Source organism: Jaculus jaculus, chromosome 5 (genome assembly GCF_020740685.1).
Source record: "Jaculus jaculus isolate mJacJac1 chromosome 5, mJacJac1.mat.Y.cur, whole genome shotgun sequence".
Lineage (NCBI taxonomy): Eukaryota > Metazoa > Chordata > Mammalia > Rodentia > Dipodidae > Jaculus > Jaculus jaculus.
Window position 1 is genome coordinate 147,939,026 of NC_059106.1, and position 11,494 is coordinate 147,950,519.

Below are 11,494 nucleotides of genomic sequence, written 5' to 3' on the forward strand. Positions count from 1 at the left end.
GAGCAGATATCTCAACCAATCAGAGAGCCACTGGCTGCTCATCTAGGCTGGGTGGCACTGTTGCACAGGTGTGTACATCATGTCAGGCTAGCTAACTTTTGTATAGTAGTGTCCTATGCTTGTTTATAATATTGTTGGCCATTTTTCTCCAGCAGCATATTTAGTACTTTCCAGCATTATATGGACTTTAACATCTGGAAACTGGCTCCTCAATGTTTTGTGTCAGCAGTATGTGGTACCATTAGCAATAGGGATTTACATTTTACTTCAGGCAGGTAATCAAGTGCTTTAACTGCAACAAGTCTTGTGTGGGGGACCTCATAAGTCTCTCCAATCAACAAATGAATGTGGGTTCTTCAGGGGCCTTCTTACCAGACAACTCCCAGACTCTTATTGATGGTGATATCTTTTAGTCTCCCATTCAGGAGAAAGGTTTTTATGATACCAATTTATTTTAGATTTAGTGAGTTCAACACTAAAGTAGACTTAAAACATACTCACCAAGGCTCAGAAAAGTTTACAGAAGAAGAAACAGAAACATTGCAAGAGCTACAGGATGGAAGGGAACCACAACCCTGTGGTGAATACCAGCAATACCAATGCGAAGCCACCTCAGTGGAATGGGGACAGGAGGAGGAAATGATGGTAAAAATACATGATGTGTCCATACAAAGTTTCTACATAATAAAATAATAATAAGAAGAAGAAGAAGAGGAAGAGGAGGAGGAGGAGGAGGAGAAGGAGAAGGAGGAGGAAGAAGAAGAGGAAAGTTCCTGACTGCCAGCATTTGGTGGGTTTTGTCACTATCTGGTAATAATGTCTCACTAGTTTCCATGTTGATGTTGTTTGTTTGTTTGTTTTACTAATATATAATCATTATAGAAAGTTAAAGATTTCATAATATTTCTATCAAGTATATGATGTAGTTTAACTGGATTTATACCCCCATTCACCTTTTACTGAGGCCCTCCCCTCTTCTTCTATGTGATAATTATTATATACAACATGTGTAAGTTCAACATATGAAAGAAAACATATTTCCCTGATATTTGTATCTCTGTCTCTCAACTAGGCTTATTTCACTTAATAAAATAATCTCCAGTTCAATCTATTTTTCTACATATAATTTTCATCTTATTGTGACTATTTAAAAATCTCTCTCTCTCTCTCTCTCTCTATATATATATATATATACACACATGTATATATATATATATATATATACACACACACATATATATATATATACATATATATATATATATATATATATATATATATATATATATATATAGTTTTACTTTTAGCTTTTAAAGAACCCTTCATAGAAATATTCATAGAAATCTCACAATGTGTGAGATAACCATCCCACCATATATATTGCCTATATTTGAGAACTCTTTACTCATTTACCCATTTATTGATAAAATAATTTGGAACTTCTGTTGTTTATTTCAGTTCTGTGTATATTCTATCTCTTCTCAGATGTTTAGCTAGCAAACATAGTCTCATCATCTGCGGGCTATTTCTTTATACTACTGTGTTCATAACACAAAACCTTTTTTAATTTGATGCAATTCTTTTTCTGAGTTCTTTTTTTTTCTTTTTATAATTGTGGGAGCCATAGAAATCCATTTCAAAAATCCCTGTCTATCTCTATGTCATGAAATGTTTTATCTACATATTTTATCAGCAGTTTCAACATTTCAGGTCTTACTTACGGCCATTGATACAATTGGAATTATTTTTGGAACTGGGTGTTTCATTAGTTTTAACTTACATTTCATTTAATATGTCCTCTTTAATTTTAAATGACCATTAACTGCTTTTGAAGATTCACATTTTAAAGATTACTCATAGGTCAGGGGAGATGACTTTGTGGATAAAACAATTATCACACAAATAGTAGTATCTGTGTGGAGATATATAGTACCCGGGAGGGGGGCGGGGGGATAGATGCTGGAGGATGTGTCTATAACCCCAGCAAGGCTGCATTGACATGAGAGGTGAAGACAGGAGACTATCATGGAAGCCTGTGGTACCAGCCAACCTGACAAACACAGCTGTGACTAGAGAAAGAACTTGTCTCAAACAAAGTTGGAGGAAAGAACTAACATTTGATGCTGTCTTCTAACTTCCACACAAGTACTTTATTCTCTAGAAATTTCATTATTTTTATGAAATTAGTTTTGTTTTCTTTTTAAAAAAAATGTTTCATTTTTATTAACTTATTTGAGAGAGAGAAAGAGCGGGAGAGAGTGAGAGAGAGAAAGAGTGCATGCCTGGGCTTCCAGCTGCTCCAAACGAACTCCAGATGTATAGGCCACCTTGTGCATCTGGCTTACGTGAGTCCCCGGGGGAATCGAACGGAGGCCCTTTGGCTTTGTAGGCAAGCACTTTAACTGCTAAGCCATCTCTCTAGCAGTATTCTGCTTTCTTTCAAGAAAAAAGTATGAACTCAAATGAACTGATGGAAATTATAACCTCTAACTTGCCCTATTCGTTTGATTGTACAAAGTTACAATTTTCTCAGAATCATGAAAGCAAGAAAGACATTATTATTATTATTATTATTATTATTATTATTATTATTTAGTTTAGGGAGTCATATCTCAGCAGGGTGAATAGTAGTGGAGTTAAGCAGAGCTGCACCTAAAATCTGACTGAGAAATGTAAACAGATTGTCTATTAACCCAGAGGAAATCTCACCACTCTCACTTCTGGTACTGTTGCTCAGAGAAGCAGCAAGAGGTACTCTTTAGGCCTGTAGTAGGTGCAGTGCTAGCAATGGAAAAATGATTCAAGTAACATTCCTACCATGACTATCTACTGTGCCAAGAGACTGTTTGTCTTAATAGAAAAAAATGTATGTTTTTCTTAGTAAGTCAAAAGGAATGAAATGAAAAAAGAAAGCACAGGAAAAGAATTAAAAATGTGTATTGAGTTCCATTCTATGATTTGCCAACATCAACAGACCATGCCAGATTAATTTACCTTAAAATTCTACCTGCCAAACCATAGTTGAACTGAAGCCACACTTAATTCCTACTAGCAAAGACACAATGTGCCTCATGCATTCTAGGACATATGGATAATGCATTCTCAGTGTTCACTACTAAGATTAACTGAAAGAAAAAAAAATATTCATGAGGACATCTACATAAAATAGTGGGGGAGTGATCAAACTGAAAATGGACACCTAATTATACGTGCATGCTTGTATACACAGAGTCCAGTTGAAAGAAGGGACAATAAGTTCCATCAGCGTACACCACACATTATACTACATTTCTTTCTGTCCTTAGAAACCAATCTTGTGTGAATTGCTCTCATATGATTTTAGGTCTCACATAAGGTGCTATGCTGCTAGCTCTCTGCCTAGTGGAGAAGTTGCTTGGAGTTCAAGTGTGGTTTTTGGTTAGAGTTGTATCATTTTTGGAGCTGTTCTCTCACTGTACTCTCTTCATGATAGAGGATGATGACATCCCAACACATGCACTCTCTAGATATTGTTTGGACTTATGGCTGACACTGTCTTATAACTTGAATCGAACCTTAGAATAAGGAGCTGTTAATTTTGAGCAAATTCTTGATCATCTTCATAACTTATTTACCAAAAATGTTTAGGTTAATTTTCAACCTTTCCCACCCAGTGGCCTTATTAATATTTTTCATGACATTATTATTATTTGTATAATCTAATTTTCACACAAGTTGAAAACATTTAACAGAAATTGATAAATATTATTATGATGGAGTTTTCCATTATAAATTTATCATGAAGAGTATATTTATAAATTATGTATATATAGTTTCAAAATACATGGGTTATTATTATATTTTCATTTGGTTTCTAATTCTTCCTCTTGTACTGATTTTCTGCATATCACATAATTGATATGTTTGTGGACTTAATGTTCAATATCTGTTTTGGGCTCTGTCTTCTTACACATGAAGATTCACAAGGAAAGCACGTTGTGCTTCTATTTCAATCTACAACTCTAGGAGAAGATGGTTCGCAATTATTTTAAATGTTTCTCAGTCTAGATGTCAATATGTACTTCCCTGTGCTCTGAGATATTTTGCACATAATAAACAACTATAAACACACACTCATGAAACATCACAGCAGGCAACAGGAAATAGTAAACAGGACAGGGAATTTATAGAAAGCCAGTATGGGGAAAAGAAACATGTCTCTCATAATCAAGTTATTCTTTGTACTTTAAAGAGATGAGAAAATGTAGAATAAAGTAAAATAACAGTGTCATGGGTTTTATTTTAATCACAATGGAAGTTTTCTTAAGTTCTCACACACAGATAAAATAGAAAATTTACTGTACATTTTTAGGTCAACAGATATTGGAATAGAATTTCAAAATGCTTTTAGCAAAACACACAGATGTGGAAAATTATAATATAGATTTGCTTAGGGAAGTAATTTTGAAAAATTATGCAAATGTTAATTTTTGGCATTTTCACAGGACAAAATACTGATTAGTTTCTTGGAATTGTTTTCCACAGGAGCTAGTAGGATACAGTCAGTTTATTTTCTCATATATAGCATTTACAAAGAAAAAGCAAAAGAATTAAAAATAAATATGTAAAACCTCAAAAGTGTTTTAAATTTAAGAGTAATGCTTTTATTATGATAGTATAATTTTTTGGGGGGGGGTTCAAGAATGGGTCTCACTCCAGCCCAGGCTGACCTGGAATTCACTATGGAGTCTCAGGGTGTCCTTGAACTCATAGCGATCCTCCTACCTCTGCCTCCCAGTACTGGGATTAAAGGTGTGTGCCACCACTCCCAGCTGATAGTACCAATTTATTTTACAAAAATATATGGTATGCACATAAGCAGTAAATGAACTGATTCACTATCAAGATTTTTTCTTCACCGGAGTATCAATAAGACTAGGGGACATCGAATAGTTACTTATGAACATGCACTTAAACAAAAAACTATGAAATTAACTTTAAATAAAGACTCAGAAAAAAGTAATTTTATTATAGATGTTAAAATTAAACACACAGTAGATTTTTCAAATCACTTTATTGAAGAGCCATCTACTGAAACTAATGTAAATCTACATTGTGCCTACTTTTAAAGAATAAAAGAAATAGAATGGTAATCTAATACTGAGGTTTCCACTGCCTTCCTATATCCAAAACCATTTACATTTACATGATTAATCTAGACTGTCAACTTAATGAGATCTGTAATCAACTAAGAAACATCCCTCTGGGCAAGTGTAAGATTAACTGAGGGGAGGTGCTTTGCATTTCATAAACTAATGCAGACACACTATCATAGTAGGTGATTTAAAATAATGAACAGGGTAGGAAAATTGTGAAATATATTCTTTATGTAAGGGTTTAAAATTAAAAGAAAAATAGCTCTCCCCTAGAATGAGTAGCCTTCCAAGGGGTGGCTTAAAAGTAATAAAAGGGCTGAGAAAACACAGCAGTTCTGGGGCTAGAGAGATGACTCGGTCATTAAAAACAACAAACAAACAAACAAACTTACATGCAAAGCCTGATAGCCCAGTACCCATGTAAAGCCAAAAGCATAAATTAATCCATGCATCTGGAGTTCCTTTGCAGTGGTAAGAGGCCCTGGCATGCCCATTCTGTCTCTCCCTCACTCTCTCTCTGACCTTGTAAATGAATAATAAAATTTAAAAAATATCTTAACAATAAATAAATGAAGCAGCTCTGCCAGCCTGCCTGCCTTCGCTTCTTGGTAGTTATTGAGATCCTGTTTAAGCTCAGACTAGAACAGTTGAGCACTAAACCTTCTACGCAGAGCAGCTACTGGACTCTCAGCATGTCTATCTATTGTTGAATTGCCTAGCTACTATCATGGAAACCATTCAGCAATCTCCTTTTAACATACATAATTCATATTCTATGTATTCTGTTTCTCTAGAGAGCCCTATGTAATATACACATACGATTATCAAATTCCATTAGGAGGGCAAAAAGTTAAAAAAAAAACTTATTAAAATACATATTTTTTCATGCTTACTAGAAAGATTTTTTCCCTGAAGATTTGGTTTATGTACTTAAAAATACTGAGTGCTTTGATAAGAATATTCATAGTTCATCAGCTGTTCTATTGGCAAGCATATTCATACACACTTCAATCTTTTATTAAGAGACTAATCAGAGGGGGTGGGGAGATGGCTTTAAGGTGAAAGGAAATTTCTTGTAAAGTCTGCTAGCCTAGGTCTGATTACATGGTATACATATAAAGTGAGATACACAAAATGGCACATGCATGTGAAAAATATTTGCAGTGGCAAGAGGTACTGGTATGTCCATATCCTTTGTAGTTACAAGAGGTGTGATTGACCATATGAAATATTTCTCTCCCTTCTTCCCTCTTAAATAATAAATAAAATATTAAAGTATATGAAAGCATTGTATCATGTACATAAATGCTTTGCAAATGTTTAGCATATGTAATGACAAATAAATTTCCTTTTGAGAGAAACAGATCACTTAAAATCATTGTATTTTGAAAAAATATTATCAAATTTTGGCATAGGGCTGGAGAGATGGCTTAGCGGTTAAGTGCTTGCCTGTGAAGCCTAAGGACCCCGGTTCGAGGCTCGGTTCCCCAAGTCCCACGTTAGCCAGATGCACAAGGGGGCGCACGCGTCTGGAGTTCATTTGCAGAGGCTGGAAGCCCTGGCGCGCCCATTCTCTCTCTCCCTCTATCTGTCTTTCTCTCTGTGTCTGTTGCTCTCAAATAAATAAATAATAAATAAATAATAAATAAAAAAAAATTAAAAAAAAATTTTTGGCATAACTTTGATTTTGAGCTAAATTTTACAATGTAATAACAAGACCAAATAAAATAAATCAGTTAATTACAAGTAGATGACAACCTCAGAAGAAAGTAGCCCATCTCCAAACAAATAATTCTCTAAGAAAATTAGTAACTTATGTATAAGTTACTTTTTATAATATTTTTTAAAATTTAAATCTGTCAGTATAAACCATGATATCCCATACTAGTTTATGAATGCCTAGGATAAAAATAAAAATCTAGAATGTACCTGAAATAAAAGATATTTAAATTCATTTTTCCTCCAATATGCAAGAAAAGCATACATGGATGCAAGGATGGAGGAAAGTAACCACTCCAGAGTGTAATAGGCAGCCAGCAATTTGCATGAAAAAGCTACATGGAAAAGAACCACTGAGAGAGAAATAAAAGAAATATTATAAAGATGTGCATTTTAAATAGAGAACATACTTCAATACCATCTTGAGGAATAATTCAAAACCATATTTAAGACTGTAACAAGTTTTAGAAATGCAATTAGAGTACACTGCATGCTGACTATTAATTTTTCTTTATGCTGACTATTCAAGTGGGAAGAAGTGTTCCAAGGAGTTTTTCACATTTCTTCATCCTGACTGAGCTCTTCTATGCTTAGCTGAGTGCTGGACAGCATTCTCAAAAATCCATTACCCTGCTGTATTATTTTCCTCATTCTGTCCATCATTTGCAAGTTACCTTAAGTTATTGCACAGAGAACAATGTGAATATAAGATAACACTTTTTTTGTTGTTGTTATTCTGAGGTAGAGTCTTACTCTAGCCCAGGCTGACCTGGAATTTACTATGCAATCTCAGGGTGGCCTCAAACTCACGTGATCTTCCTACCTCTGTCTCCCAAGTGCTGGGATTAAAGGTGTGTGTTATCACGCCCGGTCCAAGATAACACATTCTTAATCTCATGCTATGGTGCCAAGTATTGTCAGGAATGGAAGTGACAGTGACATGAATTTAGCTTAATGTGAAGAATTCTGGTCATCATACAAGAACTAGTGATTAACATATGACATGTGCAATGGTATATACTCTGTAACCTTTGGGGATGAAGGCCCAGATAAAATTAATGTAACATAGGCAAGTTTTTTTCTTTCTCAAATCATCTCTGTTTCCTCTTTGGTTAACTTCCATGCTAAATGACATGCAAACTAAGAATTTATCTAATAAATTAAATTTAATAGTGATTATTTTGAAAGTATTCCAAATCCTAAGACTGGTCAATTAAAACTGTAATATTGAATGTCATTTAATGTTTGTCTGTATGTCTAAATCATAATCCATACGTCCCTTTCATTTTTCTCTGTACAATATGTATTATTTGAAAGTATAATTGTGAGTGTAAGGAAGTTTGAAACTTTTGTCAGCAAAGAGTTGATTATTTTCAAATTCTTTTTTAAATCTCTTACTGATAATACTCTGCTCATGATGTATTGTACTTACAATACTTGTTTTCACAATATAATCAGTAGTTTTCTATTCTATACATGGTTTGTTTTGTTTAACTTTTTTTTCTTATATAGATACTTTTTAACATAATATGCTATACCATCATTTCTCTCTTCCCTTCCCACACTCCACTGGGGGCCCTTCTTAGTGCAATTGCTGGTATTTACCATGGAGTTGAGGTTCTGAGTTATGAGAGCAGCCATCAATCACTGTTGGAGGGGGAAAACACCTCTGGATATTCCCTCCCACCCTGTGGGTATTACATTTTTTCCATCCCACTTTCAAATAATTCCCTGAGCCTTGGTGGGTGTGCTTTAAGTCTACATTAGTGTTGAGCTCTCAGCAGCTTCTGGACTTCTTCTTTGTGTGTTTTGAGTATCCTCGGTGTCTGTCTCCATCACCCTGACACAGGTTGTCAGGCTCGCCATGGAAGCAGGAGTCTTGCTCATCTCACCAGGTTCTCTGTGGTATCACCTGGGCCGTAGCTACTGTGGTCCATCTGCTGATAAGGAGTCAGCTATCTATTTTTGTCTTGTTGATGTATTTTGATGTTCTCTGTTCTCACTACTTTCTCAAAGAGATTTTCCAAAGGAGAGTGAGAATAGCATAGGTTAAAAGGCACAAGCAGTGTTTATTTAGAATGATTTTAATGGATGTAGCCTAAATTTTGGGCAAAGACTAGAAGGAGCTTCTCTTTGGTGCCGATAATTTTAGTCTCCATAGGATTCTGACTTGGCTCCAAGTTGCAGCTATGGGTTCCTTTCCACTGTGTGGATCTCTCAGCTAACCAGAGAGCCATTGCTTACCCACCTAGACTGGGTGCCACTACTGCATAGGTGTGTACATCTTGTCAGGCTGGTTGCTTACTTGTGGCATTATCCTCTGCTTCCTCACAATGTTGTTGGCCATTTGCCCCCAGCAGTTAATGTGGTGTTTGTCAGGACTATAGTGGCTCACCATATGGGAATTATCTTCCTTCCAAATTGAGCTGTATCTCTTGATGTTCTGCATTGGCATCTGTGGTGTCTTCAACAATAGGGTCTTACATTTACCTCAGGCATGTAATCACGTGCTATGACAGAAACCTGTTTTATTTTGGGAACCTCGTAAGTCTCTCAGATCACCAGTTTTTCTACAGGTTATAACTGATTTCTGTTACTGGCAGTTACCAGACAGAGCTAAATATTTTGGAGTTAGCCTTCACCCCAACCTCTGCAGGGCTCTTCTTACCAGACAATCTCTCTGTACTTCTATTGAGGGGTAGATCATTTAGTCTTCAATTCAGGAGAAATGTTTCTAGGGTACCAATTCATTTTGGATTTGGTTTTGTATATATCTCCCCCCTCCCGACTGTACCCCTACCGACAAACCCTACCATCCCCCTTATCTGTCCCTCAAGTTGTCTCTACGTTATGCCTGCATCTCAAGATTTCAACTTACTCTTTATGAATTTGGTCTTGTCTTCCTTGAACTTCTGAGTTCCTCTTCATTTCTGACAGGGAAAGAATACAAACACCACTGGTATGTCTTCCTTTGAAAGATATGTTGTATCATGTTTAATCAAAAAACATAACTAGTGTGTACATGACTATGAATCTATGGTCCAGTTTCATCTCTGACTTTTGAATATATGCATGCATAATGTTAAGAATCAAAGTGTTAACAAAAAAGGTTAACAAATGGAATCTTTAATACACAGTAAATGGTTGGCACTGCAAGTCCTTAAAGTAATAACTTCATATTGTAAATGCAACTTCCCTTTAAATTATGTCAAGGCAGCAAAAATAAACAAACACATATTTTATGTAGAAAATAAATTAGGACTGGAGAGAAGGCATAGCAGTTAACTTGCTCTCCTGCTGAGATGGTTAAGTTGTTGTCAACTTGATCTATTTACTAATCCACAGACATTCCTTGTGTGTGTGTGTGTATGTGTGTGTGTTTTCTTTTTCTTTTTCCAGGGAGAGATTGCTTCCAGGAAGGATTAACTGAAGGAGAAAGTCCTTACTCCAGGGTGAGCCTTTGCCCCAGAGTGGGCAGAGCCCTCCCAGAGTGGGACTTTATATAAGGAAACTCTGGGTGAATAGAATCCCCTTTTTCCCTTCCATTTGGCTGCTAGAGCTGCTTGCTGCCATCCAGAAAGGACTGAAGACCAGCACTGACTAAACACCAGCATGGATTGAAGACCAGTGGCTCCTCAGGAAGCCTACAGGCCTTCAGTGCTGGATTGGGACTGCTGAGGCATCTAGCCATGTGGACTGAGCAGCTACCGGGTTCCTTGATTCTCAGGTCTATAAACTGCTATTGGACTGCCATGAACTAATCCAATAAATACATTTTTAATATAATTCATTCTATTGGTTATGTTCCTCTAGAGAACCCTGACTAATACACCTGCGACTAATACGCCGGTGAAGTCTAAGCACACAGGTTCTACTCCCAAGAAGCCATGTAAGCCAGATGCATATACCTGGAGTTCATTTGGAGTGGCTAGAGGCCATAGCACACCCATTCTTTCTCCCTCTATCTTTCTTTATTTCTCTTTCTAATACAAAAATAGAAAAGATACATCTGAAGATTTTCTGTCAAATTGGATGAGGAAAAACTTGTAATCATGTAAATTCAAGAAACTGTAAGCTGGGCGTGGTGGAGCACGCCTTTAATCCCAGCACTTGGGAGGCAGAGGTAGGAGGATCACCGTGAGTTCGAGGCTACCCTGAGACTACATAGTGAATTCCAGGTCATCCTGAGCTAGAGTGAGACCCTACCTCGAAAAAAAAAAAAAAAAAAAAAAGAAATTGTAAATCAACAAAATGCTGTATTTCTATTTAGAATATATAAATTGAAGCATTATACTTCTGGGTATCAATCAAATCAATTGAAATATCTGGAATAAATATGAACAATATTTGAAAACTTATTATGAGTGATAAGCTAGTGTCACTCTATTTTGTTTTACTATGATAAATGATTTGAAAATATTGTTATCTATTTTTTAGTATCACTATTTCTATCATTATACTATAGTACTATAACAGTTTCCTATGTTTTAGAGAACTCTCTTTACAAAATTTTAAGTAAATATATAGTAATAGTTCTAATATTGTGTTCTAAACATGACACAAAACGTAGAATGCTATATATGTCTAAATAATAAATGCAAAATGAACTCTTAAATGTCAGACATTACTACATTTATCAC